General features: G+C 42.4%; 1 protein-coding gene across 40 annotated transcripts in view; it reads right to left on the reverse strand.

Annotated features, from left to right (window-relative positions):
- LOC105020620 (protein tyrosine phosphatase receptor type D) overlaps positions 1-26,980 on the reverse strand; it is a 464,512-nt gene that overhangs the window by 296,668 nt on the left and 140,864 nt on the right. For all 40 annotated transcript variants that reach the window (XM_020043402.3, XM_020043401.3, XM_020043398.3 and 37 more), the window contains exons 5-6: positions 9,294-9,369; positions 539-650 (exon numbers count right to left, since the gene is read on the reverse strand). The gene's annotated coding sequence lies outside the window, so the exon portion shown is untranslated. The remainder of the gene's footprint in view (positions 1-538; positions 651-9,293; positions 9,370-26,980) is intronic.

Below are 26,980 nucleotides of genomic sequence, written 5' to 3' on the forward strand. Positions count from 1 at the left end.
GGCTGTCTTCTTGTTGCCAGTGGGGTTAACCAATCAGTTCACCTTTGTATACCTTTCATAGTCCAAATAGTTGGAACATTGTCAAGGAGGGGGTCACGTGTTTAAAGAAGCGGAAAACCACTGGTTCGAGCCCAGTGTCTAGGCCATGTCATTGAAGGAAGCAATACTGTTAACTATAGCGCACTGATGTCTGTTTCATAGAGACATAAACATTTTATATACACCTGACTGAGAAAGTACATCAAGGCCACACTGCCAAAAGCTTTTAGGTGGGCATATTCTACTACACGGTTATAGGGCTGGCACATTCTTTTTACCAATAGGACTTAGTTAAGTCACTGTCAGAAACGATGCATCTATGATGCCGATCCCATTGAGAAATAACACAGGCTTTAGAATAACAAAGGCCTGGTGAATGGCAGAAATAATCTCTCTATAGGGCTTTTCCCAAAGACAAAATTGCTCTTGATAGTGTCCGGTAGAAGGTCAGGTGGTTTTGTTGTGCCAGGAATGTAGTGGATGCACGCTATGAACTCACCCAGAACTGAGGCTCCTCTGTTCCACTCATACAGGTGCCAACATTCTGCCTGATGACCAAGCTTGCTCCTTGCCAACACCACCAGTCTGACCAACGCCCCCAATACCTCCACCTAGGAGGACAGAGAGAAAGAGGGGAGAAGGGAAAAGAGAAGAAAGAGGTAAAGGGAGAGGAGAAGATAAACAATAGTAAAGGAGAAGTAAAAACAGTTCAAATAGAAGAGAAGTACAAAAAAATGTAAAACAGGAGCAAAAGTGACCAGGGATGAGATCAAACATGCTTTACATCTCACCATAAAGGAAAGACCTGTGACTTATTCAACTGGATACTAATAACAAAAGTCGCTAACTATAGCTTGAAACAACAGGGAAGAACAATTAAAAGGTTTTGGACTTGGCAGGGTGCCGGCAAAGTATCCCATGAGACAATTTCCTTCCAACACAAACAGCTTAAATGTCTGCTATAGAAAATGGTGGATTAGGCTACAGTGCACTTGCTATCCCGAGAATACCTTTGTTTGTTCCTTAAAAATGTTTGGCTCTTCCGCTTTCAAAGATGTCAAAGAGCACAAAGTGCATTTCAAAGTGTTCATTTTAGAGCTAATCTTCATGCTAATTCCGTCCATCGTTTTCATTAACCTTTCGTTGCCTCTCAGACATTAAATCCTTTTTAATTAATTATTTTTTCAAACGAGCAAATGGTTTATGCCAGGTTGGGGCATGTCCTTTTTACGATGTCGTGGTTAAGATGCTAGTGGCCAACAGTATTTCTTTTCAGATTAGGCATTTTTGTCAACTCCAACTATTTTTCATCCTGGAAAAAGAAAATATCCTGAACCAGTCTCCTCCATTGGCTGCACGGTAATTAATGCCACACGTTTTAGCTGATTTATGGTTAGTCAAATCTATCTTAACAGACCGTTGCACCTTGCCGAGGGGATTTGGATGTACAGGTTTACATAGTATTGTTGCATACTACAGTTAGTATAGTATGTGTTGGATAGGGGTGTGTCTTAGAGAGGGCCCAGTGGGAACCAACTGTCTGCCAGTTCGGGCAGCAGGACTGAGCTGGCATGGTTGCCTATTGCAAGGAGCTGGAGGCGAAGAGTGACGGGGCTCCACGCCTCACTGTTGTGTCGGTCACATGACCTTAGGAGTAAGAGTCCCCTCGAGCAGCGTAATAAATCATCTCAGTCGACTGGCTGGCGAGCTCCCTTGAAATGTTCACAGACACACACACACACACACACGCGTGTGGATAGACCCACACACAATCACACTATACCTCTCGCAAGCATGTAAACACACACACACAGAGACAAACCTAACATGTCAATGCATGCACGAGCACACACACACAGGCTAATGACACAAATAATGCATTCACAAGCCAATCCAAGACAACTGGCATGCGCTTAAAATATCAGCAAACGATCTGACATAATTTATATAATCCGATCCCACCTAAACAAAATTTGGGCTGTCTAAAAAGATTAAAAGTACGTATTGGTTAAAATATAAACCTCGTTATCTCAATGTGGACCTCTGGTACCAGATGAGAGAAAGGGATCTAGCCCTAAAACAGGCAATGACGAGATCTTTCTCACAATGATCAGTTAAGCGAAGGTAAATTGTAAAGTTATTTGGGGATCTTCTACAAAATGAACACGGAGAGGAGCAGAACTCCCCAAAAACTTAAAGCAAATCGTGTTCCAACCCAAGACTAATTTGACTGTAATTCCCCGTTAATAAACCCGCGCTGTGTATAACAGGCACCATTCATTTTATAGCTTTGTGTGTATACAAACCCGAGTATTTACCACACCCATATACATACCACATTTTCCCAGAGAATTATGACTTGTACATTGTACATTAATATTAAACATCTGTCACAGGGCACAATTCATTTGTTGGTGAATAAAATATGTTTTTGAAAACCTTAATGCCAGTTGTATCATACAGCTCCAGAAAACATTAAGAGACCACTGCACCTTTTTCTTTCCCAAAAAGGAAGGTTTTGAGTGAGGAACAGAAGCGTTCAATTTGGAGTGGTCTCTTAATCTGAACCCTTCTGTTCCTCACTCAAAACCTTCCTTTTTGGGAAAAAGAAAAAGGTGCAGTGGTCTCTTAATGTTTTCCGGAGCTGTATTTGCTACATGAGTTTCTGAGACCTCTATGTTGTCAAGCCATCATCTGAAACAGAAGTTGATAGCGTTATCAGCTCCTTGAAAACACTAGAGCAAAATATGTTTATGGATTAAACGCAGTATTCCTGGAGAGACACAACAATTCTTTGATTTCCCCATTGCACATTTGGTTAATACTGTATGTATATCAATTAAGGACGCTCCCTAATTATTTGTTGGATTCTGTGGTGATACCTGTGTTCAAAGCTGGTGAGCCAACACTGGTGAAAAACCCTGACAAAATCTAGTGCTGTCAAACGTAGCTGAGAGATATGTTGTTGGTCAGTTTACAGACCACCTCAATCAAATGCAGTTTGGATTTAGAACTGATAACTCAAAGGAAACAGCAACCTGGTATCTTCTGGAAGGCATCAAATCCCTACTGGACATTGGTGGCGAAGTCAGCGCCACCTTTCTGGATCTTAAAATGACCTTTGAAACCCTGAATAATGTTTCTCATCCAAACTATCTTCTTTTCCACTGAAGTCATAGGCTAGTTAAGTTCCTGTCCATCAAGTAGAAGCCAAGTGATTTATCTTGGGGGGAACAAAGTCAAACTCTGTCTACTGTAACACTGGGACAATATCAGGCACACTTAATATTCCCAAGTATATTAATAATCACCCTCACGTGTGTGATAGTTGATACGCAGCAGTATGCAGATGATACAGAACTCTATGTACACTTAAACTGACAGGCTGGCACAAGTTAACAGAAGCTTCAGAGTACCAGCACAGCTAGTATCGTTTCCCCGACCCGTGCATGTTATTACTTTATTGGGTTGTGGCTATTACTTTCCTTAGCCATCATAGATTTGGGATGTTTCAAGAACACTCACTTTTAATAAATTGGGAGGAGTGAGAGGCATGAACCGAACAATGTGTTGTATAGTTTGATTGACCGATTTGAGACATCCAGCAGGACATTTGAATTGTAAACAATGTGTTGTATAGTTTGATTGACCGATTTGAGACATCCAGCAGGACATTTGAATTGTAAACAATGTGTTGTATAGTTTGATTGACTGATTTGAGACATACAGATGGAATTGCAAACCTTTATTGTCTTAAAAGGTAGGGGAAGAAGTGTTGTAAGAGTGACTGAAGACAGGCTATGTGTAGACTCACACGATCGTGCCGTTCACTTGCCAGACTCCAACCTTTATACTAATAATCTGCAATCGCAATTTGAACATGTGCAATTTCAAAAGCGCAGAAAGCTGCGATTTTGGCTAATTATTTTGTTGCCTACTTAAAAATTCTGGCAAGCGATCGGCACAATTCTCTTGCCATTGATTAGGGCTTGCTGTTAAAAAGAGGAAGTAGATCGATTAAGAAAATGAACCCAGAGGACAATGATATCATAGCAACGTCATGGTGTGGCCTGTACTGTATGCTCAGTTCCCAAAGACAGCGAAGAGTTCATTATGCTGACTAATTTCAATGAAAAAAACATTTGATGGATCATAGAATTGGTGATTTATTGCTGTTTAAATGTAGGCAGTTATACAGTATGGCTATTTAAGCGACTGACGCATTTGTCTATTAAATACAATAGAGTGAACTCTGACAGCTTATTCCCCAACTGTCATGTGTTTTTCTACCACGCCGTACTTCAAAACTATGAGCGTAACAAATAGTTGTGCTTTGTATTTTATTATTTCTTAAGATAATTCAAATGTTTAAACAAATAGTCTTTATTTTGATGTAGGCTATTGGTGTATTTCTTTATCAAAACATTTTGTAATTATTTCAGTGATGAAGTTGCAACTAGAAACATTTTGCTTTTACATTTTTTATAACCTGCTATTTCAGGAGAACATTGTGAACACTGTGTGACCTGACGTTTAGAAAACGATTTTCGAGAACAAATAGAATTTTCAGCATTCTAGCTCCCCCATGTGTTTGGAATAGTGCAATCACAGTTTGATGCAGTCTACCAGATCTTACCGCGGTAAGAAAAGCCGTGATTAAACTAACGACATCTAAAAGGTGTATGTCTTTATTGGGTTGTGGCTATTTGTATTTGTACGCCCTTCTCCAAAAAAGCACTGACACTTCCCATCCAGCTGTCCCAGTCAACGCAGGGAACTTGAAACTTCTGTCTAAGTATTTTGGCAAAACGTTGGTCTCAAATGTGACTTTCAAGAAACATGTGAAGCAGGTGGTTAACACTCAAGTTCAGACTATCGAACTGAGACTATGCTTTCCCCTGGAGGACTCCGAACTGTACCTGCCTGCCATCTCTCTTACATATTGACCTTACAAGCTGGTCACAGGGAGGGTGGTCATTGTTGGTATAGTATTCAGAAATGCAATGTAATCAGTCTAGACAGCTCATGTAGATAGTGAAGTAAATATAGCAAAACAAGGACAACAACCGGAATTGACTGTGTGGTACCTAACTGGCACAATAAGCTGGGAAAACCAGCTGTTACAGTAAGCGCTACCATACACTGCCCATGGCTCAAATCTAACCAAATGTAAACACATCAAGTATCTGTGGTTCCTCAGATTTAAGACAAAATCATTTTTTATTTTTTTATGACAACATTTCAGTTGAATTGAAATTTCATGGGTGTACTGTATTTTGTAATTTTTACCGTTTTAAGGTAAAGCGTATATCTTTCTTGCTTAGGAACTACAGGTGTAAATTAGCCTTCAGCAAACCCTGTCATATTTACACGATATCGCATTATTGTAATATTCATGCTGATTAATGTGCACTGTCCCTGTTAAATAAATAAAACCATAAGTTAGTATAAGACTTTACATTACGTTGCCATATTTAGACTTTTCTCAGTAATAATTATATTACCAACATAGTTCTAAAATAGTAATACCTATGTAACTGCATGACATATGATCCAAAATGCGGTAATCAACAGGAACAAGGAATGTGTGAGGATTAGAAATGATGTGATGGCCATGATGGGAAGGTCCGCGTTGGAAACGCAGCCAGGACACCAGGGTTAACACCATTAATCTCAGGAGAAGAGCCATGAAAATGTCAGTGACTGCGGAGTGTCAGGACACCCGTTCCAAAAGACATCACTCTTCCCTGGCCTGGGACACTGGGTTTTGATCCCAGGAATTGAACCACACTACAACACATAATGGGAAACAGGCCTTACATGCAGAAAAATCTGACAACATGTTGAATTACTTTTCTGTGACCATACAGTCGATGCATATATAACATGTGCAATGTCTGTTTTTCCCCTTCTATTGTGCTTTAGTGGGCTGCATTCTACATTAACAAAGCACATCAAGGATCATTCTATAAGCTACCACCATTAACCGTTTCCTCAGGGCACGGCGTCAGTAGCCCTTACCCATTCACGGTCCTCCTGTTCACTGAAGACCCGTCTCTTCAGTATTTCATTCTACTGACTACAGGCACAGGGGTGTGAAGATCAACACAAAGGCACTGGATTAATGAACCACGCTCACTGTTTCTGCCAGGCAGGCTCCCCTCGCTCCACTCCGATACTCCTCCACTGATCCTATCACGCAGAGGGGGGGGGGGGGGGGGGGGTTAAGTCACTAGCTTACCCGCGCTCTCCCAAGCCATCCGTAAGAAGCGACTGGGTATGCTTCTCACCACACACAACGTGAGAAGTTCGAGTTAGTGACGGGATCTTTTCTCTCTCTGGTTTTGCGCTCTCTGGGGCTTGTGCGGTGGGAGTAAACTCTGCATGCTATACTCCAGGTCTAGGCTGTGCCCGGTAATGTGGGTGGATCTTGTTCCGTCGTGGTTGGCCCTGTTCGGAGGAAATCTTCGGACGGGTCCAACAGTTTTCACGTCTTGGACCTCGGCATCTACAGTGTGATACCGGATGTGTCGTGGGCTAGGAACAGCCGGCCCTATATCCTGGGTCTTTCTCCATTACCCCCCTCCCACTCCAGGAGAACCATAGCCCAATGACAACGCCTCAGGTCTACCTGGGCTGTCCAATCCTGGCTGTCCCTGTCCAAAGACCACCAGGTCCCACTGCCTCCAACCACACAGCCCGCCTGGTTGCGTTGCTGTTTCTGTGTCGAACCTCTTAACACTCAGCTATGAAAAGACATCCTCGTTTTCTCTGGAGGGTCAAATTTTTTTGAAATGGCTATGTAAAATACCAACAGCCAAGGCCGAGCATGAGCACTGAATTGAATAAGAATTTGCATTCATCAATGGTAATATCCTACCGGTATGCATATGGATCTTGTCGAATCGTTTGATTATTCAAACTTTTTTGTAAGCATAATGAAAATTAGAATCTCCAAATGGATGATAGTGTCCAGGAAATCCCGATGAATGATGATGAATTTGTATGGTGTTTATGCACATGGATCAGAGAAAAGTAAAATCCTAATCTTCCAAAAACTGATTTACAGTGATGGACGTAAATTGGATTGGTTAATAACGATTCCTAGGGGTGCCAATAATTGTACCACTTTGGTTGTCTTTAAAAGTTGTTGTCTTTAAACATGCCCAACCACTCATGTACATTACTTAGTACCTGAGTTAATATTTTTCCATGGCACCTTTGAGTTTTCCTAACCTCTAACAGAAATCTGAAAATGTCCCCTTGTTTTTTGGATCGTCTCTTTAGTAAAGAGACAGTAGCTTCTAAAGCATCTCACACTGGAGACCGTGAAACACCCGTTTGGAGAGTGAGATGTGCTGTAAAGCGTCCAGTGGCTCATAGCTTTTAGGCCGTCAATTTAACACGCAAGGTAAAAAAGAATCTATTCTGGACTGCAAGAGCGCCACAAATAAATAATTAGCGCAGCGAGAACCTGGTCCCTTGGGCAAGAGAGCAACGTGTTATACAGAATAGAAAAAAGACCTTGCTATAAATTGATCTGGAAATAGCACGCTTGGAAAATTTTGCGGCAGCATTTGATGAGTTCATTGGAGATTCTACAGACAAAGAGGGAACCTTTGCACTGGCATACAGCAAGCTCCCCTGCCTGGGGAATGGGGACTTGGAGTCAACTAGACACACAAATTACAACTGTACCCACAATCCTCTAGGGGCAGCATAGTACTGCATATTGATCTCAAAAAGGCCCCTCACGGCAAACTGTTCATTGTTGACATTTTATAAGAAAGAAAACATTACAATTTCCAGAATAATAAGTTTCCAGCTGGTCCAGAAAATGTCTGATAAGGTCCACATCCTGGCTTGAGTCGTTTAAAAATAGAACTGTTGATAATTAAATCTAGTCACAGAATCAGGCTGCCACATGACTGAGTAAAGTTTAGTTGTTTAACTTTAAACCATCTGTACAATGCTCACATCCAATGAAAATATGTTTACGTCTTCTTTAAAGTAATAAAAAGGCATATGGCATTGTTCTATTGCAAGTCCACTGATGACAGAGATAAAAAAAAACGTGTTTATTATTTGCAGTAGCTTCTTTGTAGTTAACAGCACAAATGAAGGTGTCAGCTTCACTATTAGGGATTCTGGATTTAACACACCTTAAGTAAATATAATTGTTAAACAATCATCCCATTTTTGGCTGTCGTCCAACTCTGCAGTTTCTGTATGTACAATTATATAATGTTGGAACAGAACCGCTTAATTTTATTAAAGAAATACATTTGTTTTGCTGACATTCCATTCATCCCTATGATACACTACATATTCATATAGACGCTAGCAGTCACATGGTCATTATTACAGTAAAGTCCTAGGATAATGAAAAAACTAATTGTTAATAAACATGCTGGTACAGAGGGCCAGGACAGCACTCCAAATTGGAGTAAAGGAGAACAGCTTGAAGCTTTGTGATGAACTACCGTTATATGGTGACAACTGCTCGAGTGGATTCAGAAAAACACGTCCCACTGCTCCTACATAATGCATTTCCCCAAAACAAGCCATCGCAGGGTGGTGTAACTTTTATGAGAAAGCTTACAGTGTTTGCTTACATAACGTCGCGTACATGCATGTAACAGTCAGGTCGAACAGGCAGTCTAGTAGAACGATTGGCGGTCGGAGTTGTCGCCTGTCTGAGGGCGGAGTTCCCACTTCACTGGCAGGGAACAGCTTTGGGCCCCCAGGCAATGACAGGGAGAACTAGCCTCGGCTCAGTGACCGAGAAACACAGTGTGTGTGTGTGTGTGTGTGTGTAGGTGTACCTGTCTGTAAGCTCTACACAGACAGTCTTATGAAAGTCAACGTGCCCTGCCCACCAGTGACCATGTGGATATGCTTTTCTTCCATCAACGGAGCACTCCAGAGCAACTCCACTGAAACGGCAATACACTTGTTTCCCCTGAGGAGGGAGCTGCCAGCATGCTTAAACGTCTGTGAGGGTGTAGGCGTTAGCAGTGCTAGTTCACGTTCAGCGCAGTAACGCACGGTGGTTCTCTTCACAGCGAGGGCATTTTTAGTTTTTAAGTGAAATGGCTGATTGATCTCAGTGATGCAACGATCGGCTAGCGTAGGTACCTCATGTCACCCATCACTGAGGGATGAGCGTGGATGTCACATTGACAGAGGGTTGACGTTTCAGCAAATGACAGGACGGTTTAACGTTGAATGGGGTTACCTTTCATTGCTCTTACCTGTTTGGAACCCTTGATGACGAACGCTGCTTCAGACCGGAAAAAAGAAAAGAATCAGAACTCCTCCAGAATTTCCCTGTCAAAGAAGATGAGAAAGGTGTTAGGTGACATCCAGCAACCGAGTTACACTACACACGGGAGATAATCGCTCTCATCTGACTGTAGAGAACGACAAAAGGTGCATAAACAAATAAAAGCTCTTCAGACAAACGCTAATCCAGAACAAAATTGCCAAGCCCAGTGATTTAGGGTAATTAAAGTGACAGCCCAAAAGTCCCTTACAAAAACTTAAAAGTTCTCTTAGATTATAACCACCACTATTTGTATTACTGTCAGACATTGTGTGTATGTCTTTCTTTCTTTTTCCTCTTTCCTCACATAAACACACGTTCCGTTCTCCGTTTTATCCTCCCCTATCCTCCTCACCCTTCCTCTCTCCGTCTGTAAGGAGCCTTAATTGATTTGTCTTGAGCCGAGTGGCAATCGACAGCTGCGAGATAATGGGGACGTAAAGGACCACAGACGAGCCTCGGAGGACCGGTGTGAGAGCTCTCTCTCAACAACAACACACGCACACACGCACGCACGCACGCACGCACACAAAACACGAACACGCACACGCACAGAAACACTAACGCGAACACACCGGCTCCCTCATCGACTGGATCTCGCGCCGCGTCAGCGTTCGAAGTTTGTCCGAGGGAGAAAACAGAGAAAGTAAAGGTTCACGTGCAGATTAAAAAAATCTAAATGTCTACGGGTGAAGTGAAAGTAAACCATGTGGAAATGGTTAAGATAGAAAAACACTAAAGAGTAAACAGTATATAAAGTGGCTAAACTTGGGGCAGCACACAAAGTACACAAACATTACTTCCTCCATTAATCCAAACTCCCAACTGCAATTGAGAGCTTTATTTATATATATACATATATATATATATATATACACACATATACACACACATATACACATATATATACACACACACATACACATACATATATACACACACATACACATACATATATACATATATACATGTATATATATGTATATGTATATATGTATATGTATATATATATATACATATATACATATACATATATACATATATACATATATACATATACATATATACATATACATATATACATATACATATATACATATACATATATATACATATATACATATACATATATACATATACATATATACATATATATATATATACATATATACATATATACATATACATATATACATACACATATATACATATACATATACATATACATATATACATATACATATATACATATACATATACATACATATATATCCACAGTTTGGGGACGTTTTTGCCTCAGTTTCTAGCGTAAACCCTCATCTCACTTAAGCACACACAAATGGCTTTTAATCGTTCAGCCATCAACGTGTATTGCATCCTGTATGTTTCACCCATTCTCCGTCACTTTATTTTTCCACCTCACCACTTATACACCACAATATACAGTAGTGTCTCTTTACCCCTCGAATAGATAAGTCTGGTCCTCTCCACATTTTCTTTCTATCTCAAGATTTCAAAACTATAATTTTTGCATTATGCCAGCCAACGAAGAGCAAAGTCTCCTTCTCACGCTTGGCATCAGAGCATACTGATTAATTAGCTTGTATAATTAGCTTAATGATTTAGAGAAACACAGCTTCAGCCACCCAAGAAGCTATGCTAATGGACTCCTGTCTATAGCCATTAAAAAACCCATACTTTTAGCACCAAAGTAGTCTAGATAACAGCAGGAAGGTAGGTGTTCAGATGGCGTTGTAAGGTATGGCAGCATCATGTTGGAGGCTACTGTAAAAGGGTGATTACAGATATGCAGAGAAACACTTGAAGTGCATGTAGAAGAATAGGAATCAATGTACGAAGAAAATGTATGTATATGTTTTGCAGTGGATGCTAAGACCACCATGCTACACTGTAGTGAAGGTATTAGCTCGGTGATGAACGGAACCTTGTTTTTTGCCAGACATTGCAGTAGGCAATGGCCTAATAGGTTTGGGCTTGGTTTTTGCTCTGAAATGCATTATTCAAACAAACTGTTTTCAATAAACAGGCAGAAACTATGTGTTTTAGCTTTACATGTTACATGTAACTTGGGAGACAAACCTCTGTAAAGCAGACGTGGAAAAAACACCACACGCACTCTCACCTTAGACACACGCTCAATACTCTGGGTATGCGGAAGAACACGCCGAGACGGTCTACTCTATTTCCAGCTGAAGCATCAGCATTCTTAACCACAGAGGTGACATAAATCACACATTTATGACCTTCCCATAACTTTAAGTAACGCTCTAACACCTGGGTCAGCTCGTAAAAAAAAAAAAAACATCAGGGAGAGAATTTAGCTGGAAGCTGATATGCCGGTACAACTAAAATGCAGTTCAAGGGAGTGGGGTATACACAGGATGAAAATTATTTTTTTTATCCTTCAAGAGTCATTGCGACTAAATTGTGAACTACTCAAAGGGGTTTAGGAGAGCCTGGGATGGCCATTGCAAAAGATTGATTCGGTGATCAGTCATTTTTGTGTGGATCTGAAGGTATGCATTGGATCATTGTCCTACTGGAAGACCAAAGAAGGACCCAGTTTATGTAGTCTGGCAGTGGCATACAGAATTTGCTGCAAACCCTTCTCGTTCTTGGGTCTATGACACTATTTAACCTGACCGTGTTCCCAAGGCCTTTGGCAGCAAAACAGCCCCAGGAAGGTTTATTTTTCTTTCATCAGGTCATAGAACCCGGTTCCAATCAAAGTTCCAATGGCGTTTAGCAAACTCTGGGCACTGATGTTTAAGCACTGATTAGAGTCTCAGCAATCTTCTGGCATGACATTTATAAATATCTTATTGGCATGGAGGTAGAATCTAATTGCAGTTTTGGAGACATCGTGACCCCAAGATTCTACTCTTACAATTCTCCAACTGTGATACATGGAGAATGTTTTGACAAGTAAGACATTCTCCTCACTAGGGTGCGGGCAAAACACACTGGGGGCTCATCCAGGCATGTTAATCCCAGCTCCAACTGATTAAAACTTCTGAATTATTGCCCTAATTAAGGAGGTTTGTTTTAGACTTGTAGCATTTCAACAACACATTTTTTAGACATGCTTACTTTATGGAGGTCAAGAACCTTTTGTCTCATTTCATTTATATACTATTTGACCTCCTTGTTGAAAGATGGATAAAGCGTATTAACATCCCAATGAAAACATCATGAATGACCACTAAGAGTTCTAAATGGATAAAAAATATGAATACAAATTATTAGACACTACTACTTTATTTGGTTCATAACAGTTGGTGTCAATAATTGTGGCATGTTAGGAAAGAAAGATGTAATTAAGTTTATTTCAAATATCTCATCTTTACCAACGGCATTTAGCAGGTGCAATTATCAGATAGCAGCTCATTTATTTTTGTAGGAATTGAAAATATAAAAATAAATTTTGCAAAGAGACAAAAGACTGGCTTACATTTGTGCTTACACTACCAGAAAAGTTGAGAAAACATTGGATTTAATATCCCTCGCACTAGCAAACCCATCTAATTACAACATGCAGTTGCAAACGCATGTCTTAGCTGTGTCGACCTCTGCTGCCAGCAGCAGGTGCAAGGAACGCTATTCACTTGTGTGAGCAGAAAAACCTCACAGTTTTTAGCTGACACCATTCTGTCAGAAACTCTGGCTTGCTTGTCAGCGCTCTCCTCGGCTTTGCTCAAACAATCCCATGAAAGCCATCCCAGGAAAGGAAGGAGTTGCCCCCCCCCCCCTCCACCGTACTAGGCTCAGTTACTCACAGCTGTCTGATAAACAGGTAAAACGTAATGAGTTTCTGTGCGTCATGTCAGATCAACGGCGGCATAGCTAGCTGCATCAATGGTAACATTGATGTAGCTCAACCCCCAGCTAACTAGTCATGAGTTGCCTCAGGTTACTATTCAGAGCACATTAGGACTTCACAAGTATAGCAGCACACTTAAACAGATGTAACGGCTTGGTTTCATTTCTTTGACTTAAAATGCCAGCCGGTTAGTATTTGACGACCAACGTACCTAAGAACACAAGCAACTTGAGAATGTGCTGTCTGCCCAAGGCCTGCTGGTATACAGCTTCATCTAATACACTACAGCACAAAAAGCTAGCACTTTGATTTGATCACATCTGACGTTTAAAAAGGCATCTGGCCTCTCGGCCGACAGCTTGCTTCACTCGACACGCTCCTGATGTTGCTGGCTCTGGCCGATCGTCTCTCTCTCTCTCTCTCTCTCTCTCTCTCTCTCTCTCGTTCTCTCTCTCCCCTGCTACCTTTCTCTACATCTGCCCCTCTCTCCACATCTCTCTCCCCGCTCGGTGATTAGCTAGTGTCGACCACCCCTGACCGCCGTGCAACAGATAAAAGGCGGAAAAGGGTGGTCGGGGTCTGATACTCAAGCATCTTCCTTTCATCGATAGCTCCATCAGAAGAGTTCTCCACCCAGATGGTATCATAATCCACTCAGCCAACGGGATCTCAATCATTCAAATGTCACATTGGCATCAGCACACAGAGAAAGAGAGAATGTGTGTGTGTGTGGGGGGGGGGGGGTAGAAATGGAGAGAAGAAAGACAGGATGGAGAGAGGGAAAACACATTAAAGCAGAGGAATTAGACAGAGGAGCGGAGGCACGGCTGTCTGGCTTTAGGGCTCTTAAGAAAGTCAACGTCCCGATTCCTCCTCTCTCCCTCCTCCCTCCCTCCTCTCTCCCTCCTCTCTCCCTCCTCTCTCCCTCCTCCATCTCTCTCAGCGTCTCCTGCTCCCTGCCACTTTTTTCCAGTCAGCCTGGCAGAAGATGATATCACGGATCATATTTTTAAAAAGACCATTTCCTGTCATAATATCACCTATGTCATAAAGAATATGCTTCAGTTGCCATGGCTTAGCTCTGGCATATGAGATCCAAAGCTTTTAGGGGAGCTGCTTCTCTCCGGTCTCCTTTCCGTTCGACGCCACTGACTGGTAAAATGACTGCACATCCATCGGCTAATTTTAGATCAGTCATCTAGATGGAACCAAGGAAGGAAGGATCGAAGGAAGGAAGGAAGGAGACAGCGAAGTAACTCATTTAGCAGAACTGGACATCCCCCCTGAGTGTGCAATTGCAGTGGTTTCAGATATTGAGTAACATGGGAAACCCATCTTAGAACTAACTAACCTTCCAGAGCAACCAAAAGTTGTCCTTCTTACAACCTAAAGTGTGCACCCCCACCCCCAAAAAGTACATTGATTTCTAATCTTTCAGGCTTGCTATTTGAAAGGACTTGTAAGAGCATAAATCCTGGGATGTCTGTGCCTCGTGCCATTGCTTATTAGCCAGCTGGGGATTCATTTATCACCTTTGCAAGACAAAGGAACCAAAGTGGATGGGGATAGACTCTGTTTGATTTATGGGGCGCTAGTATTAAGGGAGGGTGTTTTTGGGTCATGCAAATTCTGAGATGGATTATTCATAAGCAGACATGAAAGGGATTGCACATGCAACCACAAATACACACATTTGTCTATCTATACTTGTGGGGACGTGAGAGCAAATCCTGACCCAGAAATCCATGTCCCCTACACTCTAGCCCAAGACGCAAACCTCACCCTCAAAACAAAAAAGAAATTCACATTCGTGCCTAGGCTTAACCCCGTCTTAATCCTAACCCTAAACTGAACTGGTATCATATAAACCTAAAACTAACAAATGCTAACACTATATCCATTTGTAGGTTTCCCTAAATGTAGCCAGGATATCCCAATTTCTGTATTCGGGACCGGCCACAAACACTGTAAACAAAGACGTGGATCACATACACACACAAAGATAAAAACACACATTTCCCGGGAAAGGACACAGGTTTGTGTAAGACGGCTGGACGATCAAGTGTTAACCAGGAGAAAGAAAACTTCAGTCAGCCAAATAAAATTAAAGATTTTCCTCCTAAAGCCTGTTTTTGCACAGTCCCTGATGGTTCAAGGTAAGCTTTAGGGGGCATATCAACTGATCCTAGATAAGTGCTTAAGGCCTAACTTCTACCTGAAGCAATACACCACGGAACATTACCCGTCTAACCTGGAGTTCACGTCCATGTAGTACACCACTGCCAACACTAGTCGGCGCTGTTGCTCCAAGAATACCTATTCCACTCCCTTGACCCACTTTCGTGCCACGGAAGGCACTGGAACATGAGTGCTCTGACTGACTGCTTCACCTCGCCTCACCTGGGAAAACCATCCTCGCCTCTCCAGCCTCCTCGGGGGGGGGGGGGGGGGGGGGGGGGGGGGGGGGACTATATATCTGTAACCAAGCACTCAAGGCTCACGCGCTCCGGTTTGTAATTGCCTCCATGCAAATGAAAGACTGGGATGTGTAGGAGTTCGATAATGGGTTTTCAGATACGTTCAGATACAGTGGAGTGGGATTCTGGGTAGTGGTTCAGTGATGTCGGGTGGCGCCCCTCTGCTCTTACAGGGAGGGTGTGACAAGTTGCATCACCTCACACTCAGCTAGAAAGAAGTGAGACAAACATCTCATCAGTGCAGAGACGGAGGCACTTTGCTGGCGAAAAACTTAGTTGGAAAGACAAGGGTGAAGACTCACTGGTGTCTACATTTGAACGCACAAAAGTGACGCTAGCCACAGTTCAATGAATCCATTGTGTGTCGGCGAGCGTTGGTGACTGACTTTCATTTTTCAGAAGAATCGGTCTAGTATCTGTCTACAGTGCCTATGAGCACATATACCTGTGTACTGCACATACGAGTATCTGTGTTTCTGCTGTTCATATGAGTATCTACTGTATGCGTGTGTACTGCTTGTATGAGTATCTGTCTACTGTCCGTAAGAGTATCTGTGTGTTTCCATTGTTTGCATGAGTATCCATGCGTGCAAAAACATGATGATCCATTTCCCCTCCTCAATGCGTCCTAACAGCGGGGTGTATCCTGGCAGCCTTCCTATTCACTAGCCTATTGTCTCTGCTCTCGGCAACACTCATCCCTCTCAATAACAAACGAGCCCGTTCCAGGCAGCACATTTCTCCCACACCTACTGAATGGACGGATCCTGGCGCGTGTGCGCGTGTGTTGCGCGTGCGTGTTAGTCACACCACTCTTTTAGCACTGGAGAGCAGCAGACTAGCCATTTGCTGAGTGGGCAGGGGGATTGGAAGGGAGGGTGAGTGAGAGAGAAAAACTGAGAGAACCAGAAAGAGAGTTATCTAACAAAATTAAGCAACGAGAACAACGGAGTGGAGAACCACTTAAAATACACAGACAAGAGGATAACAAAAGGGGATAAGTAACAATAGATCTGAATCACTCCCCCAAGTTCTCTCTCCCACCCACTCCCTCCTCCTCCCTCTCTCCCTCTCTGAATCCCGCCTGGGGGCCTGAGGCGTCTCAAGGGTCTTTGTCTTAATCATGTGAGAGAGTGGGTTTAATTAACGAAAAGAGAGGTTCGCTTTCGGTCGGACCGGGGAATGCTTCAGTATCAGCTTGGAAACCTGCCGAGTGAGGGAGGAGGCAGACAAAGAGACGAAGATGGAGGAAGAGTGCAGGAGGGTGTGAGGTAGAGTGTGTCGGGGGGGACACTAAGAGTGAGAGGAAATATATGGGTTTCTCAGTTACCGTCCCGCCGACGGAATTTTGCTCTGCTTGGAGTACCCCTGAAGTACCCCCTCATGATAATCTCACTGGTAAGCCTGTGGTGTCATGAGGGTTTTGGAGTACCCCACTGTGGAGGGGCCAAGTACCCCCAGGGGTCTCAGTACCCCCCCGGTGGGGAACCACCGTTTACAGGATGAATTAATGAAAGTGAGGCGGTGGGGGGGGGGGGGGGGGGGGAGCAGAGACAAGAGGGGATCCTGTCCAAGAAATAGTTTATGGGAAAAGACTGATGATGAAGTATTCCCTGTCAGGACTTGGACTCGATAAAGTGTTCAGCCCACTTTTGCCGCAGCCAAAACCAAAAAACAAGGCTAGACAAATTTGTTTGCTACCTTTACCAGTCTGTTTCACACAACCCTGGTCAACACGCATTTTCCACATGGAACACATCAACACCAAATAGAAACACATTTCTGAGACAGAACTCAGAAAGGTGGAACAACATGACAAATATCCTTGGGGAAGTTTTATCGAACTTTCCAGGGAGCGAACTTAAAACGCTTTTTCCCCCCACATCCACCGTCCGGCTTGAGACAGCGTCGATGGACAGCCGTCGTACATTGATGCTGAAACACACACAGCATGAACGAAGTGCTGAAACGTTGTCTATTTTTGTATAGCCCGCGACAATTGAATATGTTTCTCGACACATTTAATTGGACTGGTAATGTATGCGTCAATCAGGTCTCTGGAGCCAGCTCCTCCCCAGCATCACAGAAAAGAAAAAAAAATATGAGGCTGGCTCAGGACGCAACACAGCCTGTGTAAATAGGACACGATTTGAATATTTCACAGGCTGTGTGTTTATCGCTCTTTGCATGGTCTTTTTTTTCTTTTCTCAAATGTTCATAAAGGAAGAGAAAAAGCAGCCGTGAAAAAGTACTTGAATAAGAATGAAGTGCTAGACTGAGTAGATTGGCATCATCCATCTCTCACAGTGTTTTTTTTTTTTTTTTTTTACTTCTGGAAATGAGAGATATTCTATTCATGGGTTGCACCTCCAATCCTTGGTCACATCGTTGCCGTTATTATCAACACTCTATAAGACGCCGCAGACATATTTATGGAGAACAGCAGATCAGGGGGAAATGACTGCACAGTGGCTAGTGGATGTTTTGCCTAACTTACATACTAAGGAACAGAATACACAATCGCATTCCTATATTAAAGTATTTAAAAAAAAAAAAAAAAAAAAAAAACAACATTGCAATGCAAATAACACCATCATGTGCTCAGATTTGACTTAAGACTGATGTTGTCTGAAATACTTTTGTCAGGCAAATATAAAGAAGCCGGAAATGCCAGTGATCTGTGTACTCCCCTCAATCTTAGCTAGCTAGCTAAGGTTTTACTTAATCTTAAGTCAGTCTTGCAACACTGAAGCGATGACAAGCTTTTTATACTGATCGTTTTGTTTCTTAAGAAATGTTATTGTGTTTTTAAGCCACTGCAATGCAATTCGGAACAAATGTTTGTCTGCATCCCGCTGAGGATGAGTTGCGTAGAATGTCTTAAAATCAATGTTGAAAACAATAGTGCCAAAATGTGCATTTAAATAAACTCATGGTTGGTGAACTACAATTACAAGTAGATCTAGGCATTTTACACTAAATTAATGAGAATTCTCAATACATTTCTATAAACACCACATGTAAGCAGTAACACTAGTGGCTCTAGTTTTTAAAATGGACAGTGCCCGAGGAGATGATTTTAACCTGACATGAATTACTAATAGTAATACTAATAGTAAAACTAATAGTAATACTAATATTAATAGAAATTCCCAACTTCTTTAACATCAATGCAGTTGTTTGTGTGCCGTTTAACACGTCTTAGAAATAAACGTGCTCTTTCTCTTCCTTCTTAAATGGATCATGCCATGTATGGGTGAGAGTGTGGGGTGGGGGGGGTGTGACACCGTCGTTAGTGAGGGAGGATAAACTGAGCGCCACACTCCCGTTCTTGTGACTAGACGGAGTGAGACGGGATAACGGATGTTTTCTGCACCGTCTCTGCTCCAGTGCCCAATTACACAGAGCCATAGGCAGGGAAGGTCATGAGCGCTGCGCTCCCTGGGACCTGCCTGGGATCTGATCTGGGACCTGTATTACTGCCCCATATCACCAGGACTGGCAGAATATTAAAGAGAAAAGCCGTCGACCGGGGAGTGATCAGAAAGACGCCGTTAGGAGGAAAGAAAGAGGCAGGGAGGGCGGAGACCGAAGGGGATATAGAAGGAATGAAAGAGGCAGGGAGGGCGGAGACCGAAGGGGATATAGAAGGAATGAAAGAGGCAGGGAGGGCGGAGACCGAAGGGGATATAGAAGGAATGAAAGAGGCAGGGAGGGCGGAGACCGAAGGGGATATAGGAGGAATGAAAGAGGCAGGGAGGGCGGAGACCGAAGGGGATATAGAAGGAATGAAAGAGACAGGGAGAAAGAGGAAGGAACGTGAAAATTAAAGTGAGATGATATTTGAAAGCGGTGCCGACTTCTCCCTGTCAACTTTGTGCGATTATTAATGCCAGGTCCAGTCGAGTGGAGGGGAGCCCCAGCTCGTAATTGAGGCTGATAGCCAAATGCCAAACCTGATGAAATACTGTGAGAAGGGATTAGCCCAAAATAACAACGACGCACACAATCAGAATAACTTTATCAAACGAAGGAGTGGCAAAAAGAGACACCTGCACAGGAGGTAACTATAATAGGTTCATTATAGTCATTTTAATTTGCTGCCTGGAGTAAGGTTTAACCGTCAAAATGCTTGGCCTGTGCGGACTGTTGTAGTATGAGAGTGCTTAATTTCCTCATTTGTCAATGCTCACTGCACTGGTCTGGTCATAACTTTTTACTTCCTTCTCAATTTGTCAACTGATAATTTTGTCAACAAACATTCACTACAGTCGTTAGTTCACATTTTGAAACGTGTCAATATAGTTAGTGTATATTGGCCTACAGTCAATATCCTTGCTTCCATGTATTTAACATAACAAATGCATTTCTTCAGCAATTTATAATGCATTGTTTATAATGGAACATTTACTTAATTGAAAAATCAATTGGCAAAAAGACTCATGGCAATGGTATAGGCTCTCAGATTCCTCTACACGGCAGTTAGCCTAGCGGTTAGCTCACTAGGCCAGTAAATGAAATGTTGCTGGTTTGAATCCCCATGCCAAAAAGGCAACCCTTAAGCAATGCACTTAATGCAAATTTTCCCAGGGTCACCATCAATAATTGCTAAAGCCCGTGTACGAGCCCAGACTCAGACAGTGTATCAGCAGGAGCGAGGAAATGCGAACATTTCAAAAATCGAAAGACAACATAAGACGTGAACAAGTACAAATGATTTTATACTGGCTATATAACCATTTGGCCATACATACATGGGTTAAAAAAAGAAAAAAAGAATTATTGCTTAAAATAAAACTGAAAGTGTTGTTGCTCACTGATGATGCTGCTTTTTTATATGTATACAAATATCCTTCAGATGTTCTAAAGCCTCCCACACATACCATTAGCAGGTGACTAGCACCCCCTTTACACCATACTCACCAACAAGAGGTTTAAACATATTGTCAGTGCAATAAAAATAAATGTTTCTGTGAGCGTTTTCTTTGAACGAATTTAGCAGTGCACAAACGTGAGTCATGACACCGCATGAGCCTGTGTCCATACATAGCCATAACAAAACCGAAGAAAGAAACAAAACAAAAGTCTCAAACATAGATGCCGCCTAAACAAACAGAAATAATCTGCACACATCGAAAACCCCAAACTCTTCTTCCGTGTCAGTGTATTTGATCATTGTTACTACTCTTTAGCAGGACAAAATACCTGTAAATTACCTTTCAAGATCATAAATCACCAACGTACACAAAGCTGCCAGTGACAAGCTTGTATGAACAGACAAGCGGGTAAACTCACTTCCTGTCAGCCAGTCTCCCATTCTGAGACTATTTCCTTGCTCTTCTCCTCTCCTCTTTATATGTGCACACAATACATTCCAATTAGTTAATGGGGACAGTAAGAGCAGAATCCAACGTATTTGCTTCAAATCTACTAAACTGAAAATTTGCAATTCAAATCACCACTGCCGGTAGAGAAATATGTGACTTAACAAGCATGACGCCCGTCCAGAGTGGCAGAGGATGACGGCAATGACGGATAACGTTGTTGTGGTGGCATCGCGTAGCACAGGACGACGCCATGGTTCCACTTCCAAATGAAGGACGGTTCCAATGGGAACACAGGACTATTGAGCTGCATCACGCAGCACCAACTCATGGACCCCTCCTACCTGGTGCCAATGGTACACACTGGTGGAGGTGGTGTAATGACAAGGGCTAAGAATTCCCGGCTCACGTTAGGTCCCTTGATAACCACAGAGGAGTGGTAGAGCGCCACAGCATATCTGAATATGTCCAGCTCGATCCCTAAATGCGTGCGCCGAATGAGTATTGGTAATTGGTAAGTAACTGTCAAATGTGAAATTACTGAACTACTGAATGAACCGAAAAGTGAATTATATGTACATTTTGTTATTAAAGGATTCTTTATTATTTTAGTACAGCCATTTATATGTCTGCACTCAATCTCTGACCAGGCCTCCACCATGTATGTCTGGTCATCTGCTATCACTGGAATGCAATGCATTACAAATGTCCATCTCGGGTCTGAATACAGGACCAAAGGTCAAGCCTAAATCACCCTTGACCTATTAGTTAGACCACTCTGTTTTACGATATGCACATGGTGCCAGTGTAGATTGAAATATGTCCTAATGTTGATAAGGGGGAATATTCTTCAGGACTAGTCCTGTGAGCCTTCCTTAGATTAGCTATCTAGCCCCACATCTTTATTTTTCAGGATATAAGGCAGATAGGGTTGTGGAAACGGTATCTCTTGCTTTTTCCGCAGTCACTTTGCATGCATCTTTGCTCTTCCAACCTCAAATCTCCAGAAAAGTGCTATCTTTCATACTTTCAATGTAACTGTGTACTCTCTTAACCCATTAAAAGCATCTGTTACATTGATTTGTTGACTTGTTGGAATCATCTATAAAACGGATCAAAATCCAGTTCCATCAGTGCTGGTTATAGTAGAAACAAGGAATACTATTTAGCACGTGAATGAGCAATTAAAGATTCCTTCAAATTGATAACTTTTGATAACCGATTAAGCTAAAATATATTACAGTGCAGATTCACTGCTGTAGTTACATAGGGAAATCTCTTACCCCAGTTATGTTGTTTCCACATGGACACACATCAAACACAAGAAAACGTGCTGGGTTACAGCCGTAAAGTAGCTGAGCACTGTGTCCTTGGGTTTGAATGTTTTTTTAAATAAATGAGAGGAAGCATTTAAACACAGCACCTCTTAAGTGCATGTGTGAGTCTTAACGCGTGTGCTCCTGCATGCGGGTGGAGTGTACTACTTGGGATACAAGCTCAAATGTGGGCCGGGCCCTGTGAGTGCCGCCGACCTTTTCCACCAGCGTTTTACTTTATGGCCCCTGCCATGTGCACTCTCCAGATTTACTGGCGCCTGGACTAAAAGTGTAACGTTTGATAGGTTCCTGGAGTGTGAATCATAATCCCGGTAATAAAGCATCTAGAACATGCCGGGCATTTGACTCAAACTGTAGAGCTGTAAGTAGCGGTGGAGGAGGAGGAGGAGGATGGGGAGGCCGTGGGGTGTGGGGCGGAGGGAAGAGGAAAGAGCTGCGACGGCGAGCGAGCTTGTGGACTGGCGTTGCATTCTTATTGCCAGGTTAGCGCCCGAAGTTCCGGATTGCAGAGGTAATGTATTCGGGAGCATCAAAGGCTCACATTTTAGAGCTTTAGAGGAGCGGGTCACTATTGATTTTGTAATAAACTCAGCTTCCTGTGTTCATTAGAAAAAGCTCTTCACGTAATTTCGGCATCAAGTGGGGGGAGACCGCAAAACCACTGTTTCCTTGCAGAGAAGAAACTGTCTCTGTTGTTTAGAGTAATAATGCATTTCAATCTTTTACTATTGTACTGTATTGTATCAGTTGGCAAAGCCTGGACTAATAAATTCTACCCAACTGATGTAAAGCTTCCAGGTCTAACCAGAATACATATTTGTCTATTAATGACAAATAAACAATGCCACAAAAATAATCCAAGCCTTTTTATCATCACTGTTATCCAAAGGTAACATATTGTACATTGCTGTATGTGCATACTGTACAAAATACACATTTCCCTTTGGTGGGAAAAATATATTTATGCAAATGTTGAGTTACCTGAAATAGATTTTCGACATACAGAACCCTGCCAACAAGTACATTTCCATTCACATTATTTAGCAGACATTCTTATCCAGAATGACTTATTGTACAGTAATGAGTGCGTACATTTTCATACAACATCGTACGGGCTCCCCTGGGAATCAAACCCACAACCCTGGCATTGCTTCTGCCTCACTCTTCAAAACAAGTGAGCTACACAGGGATATAGCAACTTCTATCCCACTGGGTCAGAGATATATAATAGGAGTACATTTTGGTGGACAGTTCTACAGACACAGATAGAGTAGGTATATTCAGCAAAATGTCGCAAATTGTCGCAAAATGCAAATTTTCCAATTAAGCAAGAGTGTATTTTGGACAAAGGCCCCTCCCTAAACAACAACCTTCCCGTTTCGTTGAATTTTTTGTTTCTTTTTACAAACATTTTTCCACAGACAATCAGCTGAACAAACACATCCATGAAATAAAAAGCATTTTTGAAAAAAATAACCTGATCACTGTTTTAGTTTTTTCTTTGTCCAGCGCTAGGCTTTATTAGTGTTGCGTTGTTTCAAACAGTCTGTCAGAAGAGCCAGGGTCTTCAAGAAATATACTGTAAAATATGCCCCTAAGTTGTTGTATTGGATGTATGGTGCAGAACCCTGCCAGGGCACAGCATTTTAGTGCAAGAACTACAAAAGCCCATTAAGGTCTGTGGCTTGAGAAATCCATTCTTCATTAACATCCACATTATTTTCACCTTTTCTTAGCACCACTATAGTGATGAGCAGAACTGTGGCAGTACACAAGAGCCCTTCAGACACTTCAAAACATCCTGATCACGTTCGAGGCTGAGTTCAAGAGCATTCATCTGAAATATAATCTAAATAGTTGTAAAAGTGACAATGAAGCACCCAGACCCAAGTTACTGGCAATGCCATCATCCACCTTAACATATTTCTGGGGGGAACATTAGTTAGAGGCTGGTGCTGCTGGCTGACATAGAGATAATGCAGGGCTGAGCCTTGGGCAGAGGAGAGTGGAGGGAGCTGGATTCCTCTTGTCACTTTAGATAAGGGCTAAGCAATGTGACTGGTAGCTCGGGGACCAGTTAAGTGTCTGTCGCTGTCCCTTTAGCCTCGCAGGAGCACACCACTTCAGTGCATTCGGATGGCAGGCAGGCAGCCGCCCACTTCTCCAGTTAGTCCCAAAAACTTAGAGTTGTGAAGAGAATATCCTTCAACGAACAGGGAGTTTGCTGAAGAACTAGATTTACCCCATATTGCCCAAGCCGCAAGGACTGGTCAGTGTTTCTCAGAGGGTAATTAGCATGAATTCCCTTTGACATCTCAGATGCTGGTTACACATCTGAAAGACGGAATGAAATGTAGCATGTAAGAATGTATTTTACAATGCTCAGCCCACCAAAAGCATTACACAGAAAATGTAATGGTTGACGATTGTTTTCCATTGTTCCCGTTTGTGGCTAAAGAACCAGAGGAGCCCAGTATATTTTTGAGGCTAGGGAAGCCTCAAAGAAATATCCTCTAAAATAGTTTCCAAAATGGTTAATGGAAATTGATGTTTAGGTCAGATCACACACAAGTGGATTGCATGGTCAAAGCCGACTGCTGCTCCACTCCGCCCCAAGGCAAAGACAGGGCCTAGGTCGAACTTATCAAATGTATCTGTAACATAACAATGGTGTGTGGAGAATCTAAGCTAATTGTTAAGGATCATGGAGTTGTAGTGTCATACATGTATCCTGCTAATATTCCATGATTGTTAAGGTTCATGGAGTTGTGGTGTCATACGTGGCCAGCTAATGTTCCAGGTAAAGATTGTTAGCATTCATTTTACTCATATTCATCAACACCTTTATCAGCAGGCCTGTCCATCCATTTATTGGCATACTGTACACTATGCTCTGTGTTATCCATTAGTCCAGCTTTTTTGGCTAAGTAAAACAATAATTGACAGTAAAACTGGTAAAATGCTTCCATGAGAAAGAGAGATCTGCTCATTGTAGCAATATATTGAAATGACATGCACTTGTAAGTCACAAGGACCAAAATTGACACTGAGTTTTTAAATCTTAAACATGCAGTTGGATTTCCAATCCAGACCAAATATGGCAAGGAAAGGCCTCCCAGCAGCAGGTAGTGGGAGGGTATGGAGCAAAACAGAAGAGGACCAGTATTCAGAAGGTTTTCTTTTTGATGAAACATCTGATCTCAATACAGTTTTATGTTCCCAAACACAGTATATTCTTTGCAAACAGTAGTTGATGGTCTATCCTGGGTTAGACAGCTTCACTAGCCTCCAGTGGAGACAACAGTGCTGGTCTATCCTGGGTTACTCAGCTTCTCTAGCCTCCAGTGGAGTCAACAGTGCTGGTCTATCATGGGTTACTCAGCTTTACTAGCCTCCAGTGGAGTCAACAGTGCTGGTCTATCATGGGTTACTCAGCTTTACTAGCCTCCAGTGAAGTCAACAGTGCTGGTCTATCATGGGTTACTCAGCTTTACTAGCCTCCAGTGAAGTCAACAGTGCTGGTCTATCATGGGTTACTCAGCTTTACTAGCCTCCAGTGGAGACAACAGTGCTGGTCTATCATGGGTTACTCAGCTTTACTAGCCTCCAGTGGAGACAACAGTGCTGGTCTATCATGGGTTACTCAGCTTTACTAGCCTCCAGTGGAGACAACAGTGCTGGTCTATCCCATGACCGGGTGATTGTTGTGGTAGTTCAATGCCTCCCCATGGGAGGGGTGCAACAGAAAGATGCTCCTCTGTGATCTCCTATGTGAATTAATATCCACATCCTATGTAATTTAAATATAAATGATGAAGAAAAATCTACTTAACTTCATATCTTTTTCTTAATTTTTCTTTCACTTTAAAAAAAAAATTAATCCAATTTCAGTAAGTAATATCTTTCTACACAATCCTGTAACTCAGTATTACCAAACGTGACAGGAAACTCCATGAAGTATTCAATCATTTTGCTGTGTATTCCATGATGGAATCGAATCAGTGGAATGTACCAGAGACCACCAAAAAAGAGCTTGCTTGCCCCCCTCCCCCCTTGGGGGGCTCGTTAATTTTTCCATGTGGCTGACAACTGTACATGCTCAGGGAAAACACTAGATCCTATCAGAAGGAATCCAGTTCCCCTGGGTCATTCTTCTACATCTCGAACATTGAATGAAACACGATTGTGCTAGGGTGTGCTAAAAAAGTGCATGTGTCTGGGGACAGAATGTCTTCATTACAAACCTGTACCCTGGCTGCGCTTGCTCATCTCGGACACTTTCGTGGGACACATTTTGTTTATGATGCAGCCCAGGCTCATAAATAAATTATGCTTTTTTTTCCCCATGTTGTTGCTACAAGAAGGCCAGCGCTTTTTCGGGGCTTCTCCAAAACATTTTCCTTTCTTTTTTTTTTTTTAGGGTAATTGCGGCGGATTGAACGGTGAACTAGCCATTACCTTCCGCCAGCCTCGGGAAGATTAGTAATGGTGGCCCCTACGGATCGATCAAACGCGCCCAATGTGCTGGGTGAGAGATGGGAAGGTCAGTGACGGCGATGCTGTCTCACTTTGGGAGATTCGGTGTTGGTGGCTCTCGTTTTGAAAAGGGTAAATAATGGAGTTGTTTTATGGACACA

Source organism: Esox lucius, chromosome 24 (genome assembly GCF_011004845.1).
Source record: "Esox lucius isolate fEsoLuc1 chromosome 24, fEsoLuc1.pri, whole genome shotgun sequence".
In the NCBI taxonomy this organism is placed as follows: Eukaryota; Metazoa; Chordata; class Actinopteri; order Esociformes; family Esocidae; genus Esox; species Esox lucius.